Raw genomic sequence first — 15641 nt, 5'->3', positions numbered from 1 at the left:
AAATTGCTAGCCAGTTTGAGACGCTGGGCATGGATCCAAGATAAATGTAGCGGATTTGATAGCGAACTCTGACCTCCTCATGCTCGGATTGTTGCTGCCCAAGCACCGCCGCCGGCGCTTGTCTCGAGGATCGCCGGCACCGGCGACATCCAGAAGCTCCTCATCGACGACCACATCATGCTCGAACCGCCTTTCGTCAGCCACCGACAGACAGGCCCATGTCAACTTACCACTGACGAAAAAGGCCCACAAATAGCCAGCTGACACAAAGTGGACGGCCAGGTCAAAATCGGAGTCCAGGCCAATCGATGCCTGAATCGCTCCTGAGCGAATTTTCCCCAGGGAGCTTAGTGATATAGGATAAATGTATGGAGAGATTTTAAACAAAGTGACATTAGTATACCTCTTCTGATTCTTCTTCTTGGAGGAGTAATTATCTGTCATCATAACTTTCACTATCACTAACCATCTCAGGCAATTCTGCACAAAGAAAAACGGGATCAATTCATTTGATTTTTTTTGACAAAACCATCACAACAAAATGATAATGATGCATTTGTCTGAGTTGTCTGCCGGCCACAAAGGAAGCATCGGTGCAAAGCACTAATTGGGCTAATGAAAGCTAAAAATGTTCATACAACAACTAATAAGCACTTAAATGTCATTTGCTGATTCAATACACCATATATGCATGGTTATGCAAATGAAAATTGAAAGATGCACTGTTGAAAACGTGAAAAAATATGCATGGTGGTGCTGTAAGAGTGAATACTTATTTATGAGATAAATTGACACTGTTCAAATTTCTGTCATAATCACACACACATGACAAACCACTTGCTAATTAGAGGGCTACCCCTAGAAACAGTGGCACATGAATGTGTATCGATTCAAGATAGTGCACTATATCTCTAAATACTTCAAGGACCATCTAATTAAAATTTCAGAACTACATACAAGAGAATCATGGTACCTCCAGAAACAGCGGAGGCAGCGGTTGAGGATACCTAGCGTGGCTATTGCGTGCATCCGGTGGTGGCCGTCTGGGCGGCGATGGTGCGTTGCAACGCAGCATATAAATTATAGCGGTTTAAAATCAGTCATGTCGAACAAATAATTTCAAATCCTCATACACATAAGATGGCATTGTCAACTTTTCTAACCCTTAAATCATTACTCTCGTCCTTGATCCTCCTCCTTTTCTACCTTGTCCAGTCGACTGCTCCAACCTCGCTAACTCCAAACATCAATAAAAAAGATTCAATGTCCAAGTTATACACGCTATAATAGTTCTTAGTTCAGTGCAATATACATATGTCTTCTGTCTATGCGGAATTTGCTATTTTGCTTGACAATGCCTCATTTGACTTGTATCACTGGGCATCCAACCTACTCAAGGCATTATATTATAGACGGATCATAACCACTACATTTACCACCAAAACCGAGGGAAACATTTTGTTATCGACTGACGTGACTATTTTTTTAGTCGACCACTCTACTTGCGTTGCCGTCGACTCCTCTGCTCCCGTTGTTGTCTACCAGACAGCCGCAACAGGGCTAACCCCCCCCCCCCCCACCACCACCACCATTCAGCTGGAAAACTATGGAACGGTGCAATATTCAGCTGGAAGCTAGCTTATCATCTCTCAACAGTACCTACCAGCACTACCGGGCTCGCGGGCTATGCCTACGGCCCAGGGCCGTCGGCATAGATCTATGCCTACGGCTGCCGTCGGTATAGCCCCGTCGGTGTAGATCACGTCAGCGTAGATGTGTCAGACCGTCGTCGTAGTATAGCTGTCGACATAGGTGCGTATGCCGACGGCCGTGGGATAGCCGTCGGCATAATTTAGCCATTGGCGTTGTTTTCGGTGATGTGGCATCTATGCCGACGGTAGCCGTCGGCATAGGTGATGGTCGGTGCGCCTCGGATCGATGACGTGGTAAACGCATCTATGTCGACGGCCTCCCGTCTCAGCCGTCGGCATAGATCGAACACCGTTAACCGCACGGCACGAGCGGGATCGCCGGGCCCACAACTATGCCGACGACCCATGTATGTCGACGGCCGCAGTAGGCGTAACTTGGGCTAAGCCGACAACTCTTCTGGGCCGACGGGGGCCGTCGGCATAGCTCGGGATAGCCCGACGGCTTTACTACGCCGACGGCCTGGACGTGGCTGACGGCATAGCCCAGACTAGGCCGACGGGGGCCGTCGGCATATATATGGCCGTCGGCATATATATGGCCGTCGGCATAGGGCCCTGTTCCGGTAGTGCGGGAATATTATTTCCATCCGGTTCGAGAGAGTTTTCCTTTTATAACAACCCTGGTGCTTGTGGCTCAGCTTTCACAACAACTCTCCACATTCTGGAGCCTTATCATCTTTCGCCCTCATTGCTAACCTCATCCCCATCTAAGATCACTTATAGTGAGGACTGTTCCACTGCCACCATAGACGCACAGCCGTAGATGCATATCCCCTCCCATGCATCCGCCAGATGAAATATTTGGCAAGTTAATGCAACCATCAGAGAATGAAATCAATTAGAAATAAGAAGTACAGAACATTGCAATCTATTCACTCGGTATGTGAGCGACTGATAAATTGGAAGGCAAGGAATCCTTTTGCCTTTCGTCATCCATGATTATCTAACCACAATTATGAGGAAACGAAAAATCTGTACCATGTCACAGACCACATGGAAATCTTTCAACCATCAGTACAGGAAGACCCTGAGACAGAGCCACCGGGATTCAAAATAGTTCCATCAGTTCCGCTGTACGCCGTAACCACCTGCAGCATACACGGGTGCTCTATACTCGATGTACTGGACTACTGGCGAACACCAACACCACCGAAAACTCTTTGGCACGGATTCCAACTGACGAATGACCGGCTCATCTGGACACAGAGGCAAAACGCTGTTTCCCAATATACATAGTTATATAATGTGGGCTGAGTTGTCCAACTCATTTATGTTAAAATGTCTAATGTAACATTACTTTTTAGCATGATAATTATAAAATGGCATTGCATTACATATAAACTACCAATGAGATGTACCAGAACAATTGTGGCAAACCATAACAAAGAACTGTTACTACATACTCATATTCCGCGAGCATAATTTTCTTTATCTCTTCATACATCATCCCACATTCCCACTGCAAACACACCAGAATTGATCTGAGCAAGGGTAAACCATTGAGCATTGTAGCAAGCCAACAACATGGTTTAAACTATCTCGACAATAGTATTCATAGATAGACAGAGGTTTGCAAATATACTCACAAACTTCGATGGAACTACCTTCAGGGTTCCAACAATTATTGTTGATGTATTTTTTTTGCGGGAAGTTGCTCTCAAAATTGTTCTGTATGAAGCGCTAGTTGAAATCTGAACAACAGCTAATTACAAATTAAAGACTTGCTCTATTACCTCACTTGACAAAGTTGGGTAGTTTATTTACACAAAAGCTCTGTTCACTGCATAATTATCACGCGGGTTGAAGTGGGTTATTTGCCCGTGATTTAATAATAAGCATATAAAAGCATCATGTGATCTTATCAGTTTTGAGAAGCAAACCTTGGCACCGTGGCACCGCCAACTCTTCATCTAACATTGTATAAACTCTCTCCATGTATGATGAGTAAAATAGACCGAGTTGAAAGATGAGAAATCACCTGCAGTTGCATAATAAGAACAGATGTGTCAGTAATTAAAGCACCTCTGTGGTAATGGGATGAACAAGGCAGAGGCTGAGCCGTTCATGCCGCTGCGCCCTGCCACTACTTTGGATGATATAGTAGCAACGGGCAATGAGTCCATCGCCACTCTCAGACCAGCTACACTGTGCTCTTGCACTGCCGCCGTCACGTCGATCGTAAGCACCCGGTGTCCACCGTTTGAAGAGAGAGGACCAGAGATGGCACAACCTAGCTCGCTTGATCTGTCACGCTACTGTAGTCACAGCCAACATAATCCCCTTTACTGTTCTTGGGTTTACTCATTGTTTTGCTGCTCATGATGGTACACATGTGCCTGCTTGTCTTATTCCTCTTCGTGGTCTTCCAGAATCCTGATCCAGCAGAACATAGCAATCATCTTCTTCTTCTTTGGCTGTCGTCCCTTAAACAGCAGCTAACACGATCTTCTTCGATCATCATCAAGAACACACCACGTTGCCTTCCTACCAAGAAGAAAAATATGTACGAGAACTTTGCAGCAAGAAAAATATGTACGAGAACTTTGCAGCAAGAACACACCACGTTGCCTTCCCTCTCTGCATCCTTCATCGTCTCCTTCTTCCGAGAAGACAAGCACCCATCCTGGAGATCTCCGTCATAGAGGAATTCGCGCAGCCACCACGCGTCACCTGCTGCCTGATGTACGTGCTCCTCGCTGAAGAGCCGATTGACGCAGAAGTAGAGGAAGCATTAAGGCCTGAGGCCGAAGTAGGCCGTGAAGCCCGTCACGGTGTTGGAGAGGACCGGCGGCGGCAGTGGGGCGGGAGATGGGGCGGCGGCGGTGGGGCAGGAGATGGGGCGATGGCGGTGGAGCGGGGGAGGAGGGAAAGAGAGAGAGGCCACAGCGGGAGGGGTGAATCGAGAGGAGGGGCGGCGACTGGAGACGGGAGACGAGGTAGGGCTAGCGAGGGATTGGTTCTGTCATGACAGTAAAACCAGCGGAGGGGAGGTGGTGGACGGAAAAAAGCCTACGGAAAAAACCTACGAAAAAAAACGGACGAAAGTGGTGGGACGAAAATTGACCGGCTGAGACTACCAACTGCTCCATTAGGAGTAGAGACTCCTCTGGCAAACAGGCCGCGTAATTAATATCTTTAGGGCCTTTTTGATTCGCAGAATTTTAAAAATGCGGAATAGAAAACGTAGAGGATAAAAGTGGCATGCCCACTTTAAAAAGAGTATTTGATGTCATAGAAAAGCAAAGGAATTATAACAAGTGTTCTGATTGGATGCTAGATTTCTTATGAATCCGAATGATTTTAATCCTCCAAAATTTCTATACAATTCATTTGAATCAAATGAGCCCTGACACAGCTTTTGGTTGTATGTATTGGGCTCTCTGTATTGGATTTGGTATTGGGCTGCCCCAATTGAGGTGTTTGAGTGTACTCTAAAACCGATAATCCTAGACCTACTGTAGGATCGAAAGTATGTCTAGAGGGAGGGGGTGATTAGACTACTTGATCAAATAAAAATCTAGCCTTTTCCTAATTTTCAGTCTTTGCAGATTTTAACAACTTATCACAAGTCAAGCAATCAACCTACACATGCAATTCTAAGAGTGTGGCAGCGGGAAGTAAAGCATTGCATATGAAGGTAAAAGGGAAGGGTTTGGAGAGGGCAAACGCAATGTAGACACGAAGATTTTTGGCGTGGTTCCAATAGGTGGTGCTATCGTACATCCACATTGAAGGAGACTTCAACCCATGAAGGATAACGGTTGCGCGAGTCCACGAAGGGCTCCACCCACGAAGGGTACACGAAGAAGCAACCTTGTCTATCCCACCATGACCATCACTCGCGAATGACTTGCCTCACTTGGGTAGATCTTCACGAAGTAGGCGATCTCCTTGCCCTTACAAACTCCTTGGTCCAACTCCACAATCTTGACGGAGGCTCCCGAGTGACACCTAACCAATCTAGGAGACACCCTCTCCAAAAGGTAATAGATGGTGTGTTGATGATGAACTCCTTGCTCTTGTGCTTCAAATGATAGTCTCCCCAACACTCAACTCTCTCACCGATTTGGCTATGATGGAAAGATGATTTGAGTGGAAAGCAACTTGGGGAAGGCTAGAGATCAAGATTCATGTGGTTGGATTGGAATATCTTGGTCTTGCTACGTCTTGAGCTTGCGCTAGTTTTCCTTGAAGAGAAAAGGGTGATGCAGCAATAGTAACGTAAGTATTTCCCTCAGTTTTTGAGAACCAAGGTATCAATCCAGTAGGAGGCTCCTCAAAAGTCCCATGCACCTATACAAACAAACAAAGAACTCGCAACCAATGCAATAAAGGGGTTGTCAATCCCTTCACGGCCACTTGCGAAAGTGAGATCTGATAGAGATAGTATGATAAGATAAATATATTTTTGGTATTTTGTGATATAGATTGGAAAATTAAAGATGCAAATAAAAGTAGATTGAAAGCTTATATGATAAAATATAGATCCGAGGGTCATAGGTTTCACTAGTGACTTCTCTCAAGATAGCATAAGTATTACGGTGGGTGAACAAATTACTGTCGAGCAATTGATAGAAAAGCGAATAATTATGAGATTATCTAGGCATGATCATGTATATAGGCATCACGTTCATGACAAGTAGACCGACTCCTGCCTGCATCTACTACTATTACTCCACACATCGACCGCTATCCAGCATGCATCTAGAGTATTAAGTTCATAAGAACAGAGTAACGCATTAAGAAAGATGACATGATGTAGAGGGATAAATTCATGCAATATGATATAAACCCCATCTTTTTATCCTCGATGGCAGCAATACAATACGTGCCTTGCAACCCTTTCTGTCACTAGGTAAGGACACCGCAAGATTGAACCCAAAGCTAAGTACTTCTCCCATGGCAAGAAAGATCAATCTAGTAGGCCAAACCAAACTGATAATTCAAAGAGACTTGCAAAGATAACTCAATCATACATAAAAGAATTCATAGGAGATTCAAATATTTCTCATAGATAAACTTGATCATAAACCCACAATTCATCGAATCTCGACAAACACACCGCAAAAAGAGTTACATCGAATAGATCTCCAAGAAGATTGAGGAGAACATGATATTGAGATCCAAAAAGAGAGAAGAAGCCATCTAGTTAATAACTATGGACCTGAAGGTCTGTAGTAAACTACTCACAACTCATCGGAGGGGCTATGGTGTTGATGTAGAAGCCCTCCATGGTCGATTCCCCCTCCGGCGGAGCGCCGACGAAGGCTCCAAGATGGGATCTCGCGGATACAGAAGGTTACGGTGCTGGAACTAGGTTTTCGTGGCTTGTTCTAATGTTCTCGGGGTACGTGGGTATATATAGGAGGAAGAAGTAGGTCAGTGGCCGCCCGAGGGGCCCACGAGATAGGGAGACGCGCCCTCCACCCTCGTGGCCGCCTCGGCTGCTTCTTGACTTACACTCCAAGTCCTCTAGATCATGTTCGTTCCAAAAATCACGCTCCTGAAGGTTTCATTGCATTTGGACTTCGTTTGATATTCCTTTTCTTCGAAACACTGAAATAGGCAAAAAAACAGCAATACGGGCTGGGCCTCCGGTTAGTAGGTTAATCCCAAAAATGATATAAATATGTAAAGTAAAGCCCATAAACATCCAAAACGGGTAATATAATAGCATGGAACAATCAAAAATTATAGATACGTTGGAGACGTATCAAGCATCCCCAAGCTTAATTCCTGCTCGTCCTCGAGTAGGTAAATGATAAAAACAGAATTTTGATGTGAAATGCTACCTAGCATAATTCTCAATGAAATTTTCTTTATTTTAGCATGAATGTTCAGATCCAAATGATTCAAAATAAAGGTTCATATTGACATAAGAAATAGTAATACTTCAAGCATACTAATCAAGCAACCATGTCTTCTCAAAATAACATGACCAAAGAAAGTTATCCCTACAAAATCATATAGTCTGGCTGTTGCTCTATCTTCATCACACAAAATATTTGATCATGCACAACCCCGATGACAAGCCAAGCAATTGTTTCATACTTTAGTAATCTCAAACTTTTTTCAATTTTCACGCAATACATGAGCGTGAGCCATGGACATAACACTATATGTGGAATAGAATGGTGGTTGTGGAGAAGACAAAAAAGGAGAAGATAGTCTCACATCAACTAGGCTATCAACAGGCTATGGAGATGCCCATTAATAGATATCAATGTGAGTGAGTAGGGATTGCCATGCAACGGATGCACTAGAGCTATAAATGTATGAAAGCTCAACAAAAGAAACTAAGTGGGTGTGCATCCAACTCGCTTGCTCACGAAGACCTAGGGCATTTTGAGGAAGCCCATCATCAGAATATACAAGCCAAGTTCTATAATGAAAAATTCCCACTAGTATATGAAAGTGACAACATAAGAGACTCTCTATCATGAAGACCATGGTGCTACTTTGAAGCACAAGTGTGGTAAAAAAGGATAGTAGCATTGTCCCTTCTATCTTTTTCTCTCATTTTTTTCTTTTTTTCTTTTCTCTTTTTTTGGGCCTTTTTTCTGTTTGGCCTTTCTCTCTTTTTTTATTTTTTTTCTTAGTCTGAAGTCTCATCCCGACTTGTGGGAAAATCATAGTCTCCATCATCCTTTTCTCACTGGGACAATGCTCTAATAATGAAGATCATCACACTTTTATTTATTTAAACTCAAGAATTAAAACTCAATACTTAGAACAAGATATGACTCTATATGAATGCCTCCGGTGGTGTACCAGGATATGCAATGAATCAAGAGCGACATGTATGAAAATTATGAAGGTGGCCTTGCCACAAATACGATGTCAACTACATGATCATGCAAAGAGCAATATGATAATGATGATGCGTGTCATATAAATGGAACGGTGGAAAGTTGCATGGCAATATATCTCGGAATGGCTATGGAAATGCCATAATAGGTAGGTATGGTGGCTGTTTTGAGGAAGGTATATGGTGGGCGTATGGTACCGGCGAAAGTTGCACGGCACAAGAGAGGCTAGCAATGGTGGAAAGGTGAGAGTGCGTATAATCCATGGACTCAACATTAATCAAAAGAACTCATATAATTATTGCAAAAATCTACAAGTCATCAAAAACAAAGTATTACGTGCATGCTCCTAGGGGGATAGATTGGTAGGAAAAGACCATCGCTCGTCCCCGACCGCCACTCATAAGAAAGACAATCAATAAATAAAATGTGCTCCAACTTCATCACAAAGCGGTTCACCATACGTGCATGCTACGGGAATCATAAACTTCAACGCAAGAATTCTGTAAATTCATAGTCACCCAACTAGCATGACTTTAATATCACTATCTCCATATCTCAAAACAATTATCAAGTATCAAATTGATCATAGCATCCAATTCACTTTCTATGGTAATTTTTATTATACCCGACTTGGATGCCTACCATTCTAGGACCAATTTTATACCATAACAAATACCATGCTGTTCTAAGAGACTCTCAAAATAATATAAGTGAAGCATGAGAGACTAGCAATTTCTACAAAATTAAGCCACCGCCATGCTCTAAAAGATATAAGTGAAGCACTAGAGCAAAAACTATCAAGCTCAAAAGATATAAGTGAAGCACATAGATTATTCTAATAAATTCTAATCAAGTGGGTTTCTCCCAAAAGGTGTGTACATCAAGGATGACTGTGGAAAACTAAAAAGAAAATACTAATATCATACACGATGCTCCAAGCAAAACACATATCATGTGGCGAATAAAAATATAGCTCCAAGTAAAGTTACTAATGAACGAAGACGAAAGAGGGGATGCCTTCCGGGGGCATCCCCAAGCTTAGGCTTTTGGCTATTCTTGAATATCTTGGGGTGCCATGGGCATCCCCAAACTTAGGCTCTTGCCACTCCTTATTCCATAATCCATCAAATCTTTACCCTAAACTTGAAAACTTCACAACACAAAACTCAACAGGAAATCTCATAAGCTCCGTTAGTGAAAGAAAGCAAAACCACCACATAAGGTACTGTAATGAACTCATTATTTATTTATATTGGTGTTAAACCTACTGTATTTCAAGTTCTCTATGGTTCATAGCACTTAATACTAGCCATAGATGCATCAAAATAAGCAAACAACACACGAATATTAGAATCTGTCAAAAACAGAACAGTCTATAGCAATCTGTAACCCACGAATACTTCTGGAACTCTAAAAATCCTACCAAAATAGGAAGTCCTGGGCAATTTGTCTATTGATCTACAGCAAAAAGAATCAACGCAAAATCATGTTTCTGTGATTTAACAAAACTAATTTCGTGCGTGCAAAGTTTCTGTTTTCAGCAAAATCAAATTAACTATCACCATAGGTTATCCTATAGGTTCTACTTGGCACAAACACTAATTAAAACATAAAAACACATCTAAACAGAAGGTAGATGCAAAATTTATTACTAAACAGAAACAAAAACAAAAAAACACAAATAAAATTGGGTTGCCTCCCAACTAGCGCTATTGTTTAACGCCCCTAGCTAGGCATAAAAGCGAGGATATATCTAAGTAGTGCCATCTTTGGCACTCAATTCATAAGTAGCTCGCATGATAGATTTATAAGGTAATTTGAATTTCTTTCTTGGAAAGTGCCCCATGCCTTTTCTTAGTGGAAATTGGAATCTAATATTCCCTTCCTTCATATCAATAATCGCGCCAATCGTTCTAAGGAAAGGTCTACCAAGAATAATAGGGTAAGAAAGATTGCAATCTATATCAAGAACGATAAAATCTACTGGCGCCAAATTTATATTTGCAACGATGAGAACATCATTGATCCTTCCCATTGGCTTTTTAATGGTGGAATCCGCAAGGTGCAAATTTAAAGAGCAATCATCAAGATCATGGAAACCTAGAATATCACATAAAGTTTTCAGAATCGTGGAAACACTAGCACCCAAATCACATAAAGCATAACACTCATGATCTTTAATTTTAATCTTTATAGTAGGTTCCCACTCATCATTAAGTTTCTAGGTATAGAAACTTCCAAATTAAGTTTTTCATCAAAAGATTGCATCAAGGCATCAACGATATGTTTGGTAAAAGCTTTATTTTGACTATAAGCATGAGGAGAATTCACAACGGAGTGCAACAAGGAAATACAACCTTCTAAAGAACAATTATCATAATCAAATTCCTTGAAATCCGAGATAGTGGGTTCAATGCTATTTAAAGTCTTGACCTCTCCAATCCCACTTTTACCAAATTTAGCATCAAGATCTAAAAACTCTGAATTATTGAGACACCTTTTAACTAAAGTTGACTCATCTCCAGTCCCATTATTATCAAGATTCATATTGCAAAACAAAGATATAATAGGGGACACATCAATAACCTTAAGATCTTCATCATTATTATCATTGAAACTAGAAGAACACGCTTTTATAAAACAATCTTTCTTAGCACGCAATCTAGCGGTTCTTTCTTTGCACTCATCAATGGAAATTCTCATGGCTTTGAGAGACTCGTTGATATCATGATTAGGAGGAGTAGATCTAAGTTTAAGAGAATCAACATCAAGCGAAAGTCTATCAACGTTCCTAGCCAAATCATCAACTTTGAGCAATTTTTCTTCAAGCAAGGCATTAAAATTCTTTTGAGAGATCATAAATTCTTTCACACTATTCTCAAAATCAGAGGACATCTTATTAAAATTACCATAAGAATTATTGTAGGAACTTCCATACTTATTGGAGGAATTACTAGGGAACGGTCTAGGATTAAAGTTTCCTCTATAAGCATTGTTTCCGAAACTATTCCCACCAACAAAATTCACATCCATAGATTCATTATTATTCTCAATCAAAGTAGACAAAGGCATATCATTGGGATCAAGAGGAGCACTCTTAGTAGCAAATAATTTCATAAGTTCATCCATCTTTCCACTCAAAACATTAATTTCTTCTATAGCATGCACTTTTTTACTAGAAGATCTTTTGGTGTGCCATTGAGAATAATTAGCCATAATATTATCAAGAAGTTTTGTAGCATCTCCTAACGCGATTTCCATAAACGTGCCTCCCTCGGCCGAATCTAAAAGATTTCTAGAAGCAAAGTTCAAACTGGCATAAAACTTTTGTATGATCATCCATAAATTCAAACCATGAGTAGGGCAATTGCGAATCATCAATTTCATTCTTTCCCAAGATTGGGCAACATGCTCATGATCAAGCGGTTTAAAATTCATAATATCATTCCTAAGAGTGATGATCTTAGCGAGAGGAAAATATTTAGAGATAAAAGCATCTTTGCACTTATTCCAAGAATCAATACTATTTTTAGGCAAAGACGAAAACCAAACTTTAACATGATCTCTAAGTGAAAACGGAAATAACTTCAATTTAACAATATCATTATCCATATCTTTCTTCTTTTGCATATCACACAAATCAACAAATTTATTTAGATGAGTAGCGGCATCTTCACTAGGAAGGCCGGCGAATTGACCTTTCATAACAAGATTCAACAAAGCAGTATTGATTTCACAAGACTCAACATCATTAAGAGGAGCAATCAGAGTACTAAGGAAATCATTATTATTGGTATTGGAGAAATCACACAATTTGGTATTATCTTGCCCATGGCGACAAGTAATCCAGCACACAAGCAAACAAAAAACGGCAATCAAAAGAGAGAGGAGAGGAGATTGGGAAAGAGAGGGCAAATAAAACGGCAAGGGTGAAGTGGGGGAGAGGAAAACGAGAGGCAAATGGCAAATAATGTAAATGCGAGGGAGATGAGTTTGTGATGGGTACTTGGTATGTCTTGACTTGAGCGAAGACCTCCCCGGCAACGGCGCCAGAAATCCTTCTTGCTACGTCTTGAGCTTGCGTTGGTTTTCCTTGAAGAGGAAAGGGTGATGCAGCAATTGTAGCGTAAGTATTTCCCTCAGTTTTTGAGAACCAAGGTATCAATCCAGTAGGAGGCTCCTCAAAAGTCCCACGCACCTACACAAACAAACAAAGAACTCGCAACCAACGCAATAAAGGGATTGTCAATCCCTTCACGGCCACTTGCGAAGTGAGATCTGATAGAGATAGTATGATAAGATAAATATATTTTTGGTATTTCATGATATAGATTGGAAAAGTAAAGATGCAAATAAAAGTAGATTGAAAGCTTATATGATAAAAGATAGACCCGGGGGCCATAGGTTTCACTAGTGGCTTCTCTCAAGATAGCATAACTATTACGGTGGATGAACAAATTATTGTCGAGCAATTGATAGAAAAGAGAATAATTATGAGATTATCTAGGCATGATCATGTATATAGGCATCACGTCCGCGACAAGTAGACCGACTCCTGCCTGCATCTACTACTATTACTCCACACATCGACCGCTATCCAGCATGCTTCTAGAGTATCAAGTTCATAAGAACAGAGTAACACATTAAGAAAGATGACATGATGTAGAGGGATAAACTCATACAATATGATATAAACCCCGTCCTTTTATCCTTGATGGCAACAATACAATACGTGCCTTGCTGCCCCTGCTGTCACTGGGAAAGGACACCGCAAGATTGAACCCAAAGCTAAGCACTTCTCCCATTGCAAGAAAGATCAATCTAGTAGGCCAAACCAAACTAATAATTCAAAGAGACTTGCAAAGATAACTCAATCATACATAAAAGAATTCAGAGGAGATACAAATATTTCTCATAGATAAACTTGATCATAAACCCACAATTCATCGAATCTCGACAAACACACCGCAAAAAGAGTTACATCGAATAGATCTCCAAGAAGATCGAGGAGAACATGGTATTGAGATCCAAAAAGAGAGAAGAAGCCATCTAGCTAATAACTATGGACCTGAAGGTCTATAGTAAACTACTCACAACTCATCGGAGGGGCTATGGTGTTGATGTAGAAGCCCTCCGTGGTCGATTCCCCCTCCGGCGGAGCGTCGGCGAAGGCTCCAAGATGGGATCTCGCGGATATAGAAGGTTACGATGGTGGAGCTAGGTTTTCGGGGCTTGTTCTGATGTTCTCAGGGTACGGGGGTATATATAGGAGGAAGAAGTAGGTCGGTGGCCGCCCGAGGGGCCCATGAGATAGGGGCGCGCCCTATAAGGGTGGGCGTGCCCTCCACCCTCGTGGCCGCCTCGGCTGGTTCTTGACTTGCACTCCAAGTCCTCTGGATCACGTTTGTTCCAAAAATCACGCTCCCGAAGGCTTCATTGCATTTGGACTCCGTTTGATATTCCTTTTCTTTGAAACACTGAAATAGGCAAAAAAAACAGCAATACGGGCTGGGCCTCCGGTTAGTAGGTTAGTCCCAAAAATGATATAAATGTGTAAAGTAAAGCACATAAACATCCAAAACGGATAATATAATAGCATGGAACAATCAAAAATTATAGATACGTTGGAGACGTATCAGGTCTCAACACATGAGTAGGTGGTTCTCTCTCAGAAAATGAGTAGTGGAAGTGTAGGCACGTTCTAATGGCTCTCTCACAAATGGAGAAGGGGGTGGAGGGGTATATATAGGCTCCACACAAAATCTAACTGTTACACACTTTTTGCCCAACTCGGTCAGACCGAATAGAGAAACACGGTGAGACTGATTCAGTTCAAAATATGAACGTTAGGAATCTCGGTGGGACCAACGAGATCAACTCGGTGGGACCGATGTGCTAGGACTAGGGCAAAACCTCATCTCGGTGAGACCGATCGTGTGAACTCGGTGAGACTGATTTCAACAATTAATCAAACAGAGAGTTGGTCAAGCAAACTCAGTGGGACCGATCGCTCATTTCGGTGAGACCGAAATGTTACAAAAAGGAAACATAGAGTTTGCAATGTGAACTCGGTGGGTGTGACCGAACTGATTAGGGTTTCTGGCTATGGCTATGTCAAGTGAACTCAGTGGCACCGTATAGATCAAATCGGTGGGGCCAAGTTTGACTTTAGGTTTTGGACAAATGTGGAAATGAGAAAGTGGTTGAGGGTTTATGGAGCAATATCATTAAGTGTTTTGAGCAAGCAAACCATTAAGCAACACTTCATCCCCTTTTAATAGTATTAGCTTTTCTATGGACTCAATGTGATTTTGGATCACTAAAATGAAAATGAAGAGTCTTGAGCTTTTGCCAATCTTTGTCCTTAGCATTTTGAGGGGTACACATCTCTAGTATTCCATGCCAATCATTGAACTTTTTGAAACATTTAACTTGAATTGCTATTAGTTCAATGAGCTATATGTTGTTATGAATTACCAAAACCACCTGGGGATTAGTTGCACTTTCAATCTTCCCCTTTTTGGTAATTGATGACAACATATAGATCAAAGCTTTGATAAATGATAATATCAATGAAATACATCGTCGCTTTCAGAAGTATGTGATAAGCAAGAGCTCCCCCTAAATTTGTGCATTATTTAAAATTTGCTTTTGAATGCAAATGCACAATCGATTCGGATCGTGGGTTACTCTTCCATGTCACATACATCTTGGTGGAGCGCTCAAAATGATAAGCTATAAGAAACATGCACTCATCACCAAGGCAAACATGATTGATCATACACATATCATCAAGCAAGCAAATATTTAAGCATAATATGATCAAACACATGATCATAGAAGTATCTCACACACAAGCACAAACAATGTAGCATGCAAATGATCAAACAAGAACGAACCAAAGTACCAAGAGAGGTAACAAAAGACAAAACTCTCTCTCTCTCTCAGCCTAATGATCTATACATCTTCTCCCCCTTTGGCAACAAGTTACCAAAAAGCTTGAGAATGCATAGTTCTATACGACACTCTAGGCACGATCTCCGGGAGCTTCTGAAGGGTTCTTCTGGCTGGTTGCTCCAGTGTGCGTAGATGGCTTTGAGAGGAGTCCTTCAACAAAAGC

General features: G+C 41.5%; 1 long non-coding RNA gene across 1 annotated transcript; it reads right to left on the bottom strand.

Moving 5' to 3' along the window:
• Positions 1 to 222: 222 nt before the first annotated feature.
• Positions 223 to 3652, bottom strand: LOC123042072 (uncharacterized). Its single transcript, XR_006418700.1, has 3 exons — positions 3593 to 3652; positions 404 to 480; positions 223 to 260 (listed from the first exon to the last, which is right to left on the bottom strand). It is a non-coding gene; the product is annotated as an uncharacterized lncRNA (long non-coding RNA).
• Between the last annotated feature and the right edge of the window lie 11989 nt (positions 3653 to 15641).

This window comes from Triticum aestivum, chromosome 2B (genome assembly GCF_018294505.1).
Source record: "Triticum aestivum cultivar Chinese Spring chromosome 2B, IWGSC CS RefSeq v2.1, whole genome shotgun sequence".
Classification (NCBI taxonomy): Eukaryota; Viridiplantae; Streptophyta; class Magnoliopsida; order Poales; family Poaceae; genus Triticum; species Triticum aestivum.
This window is presented reverse-complemented; position numbering and strand designations above follow the sequence as displayed.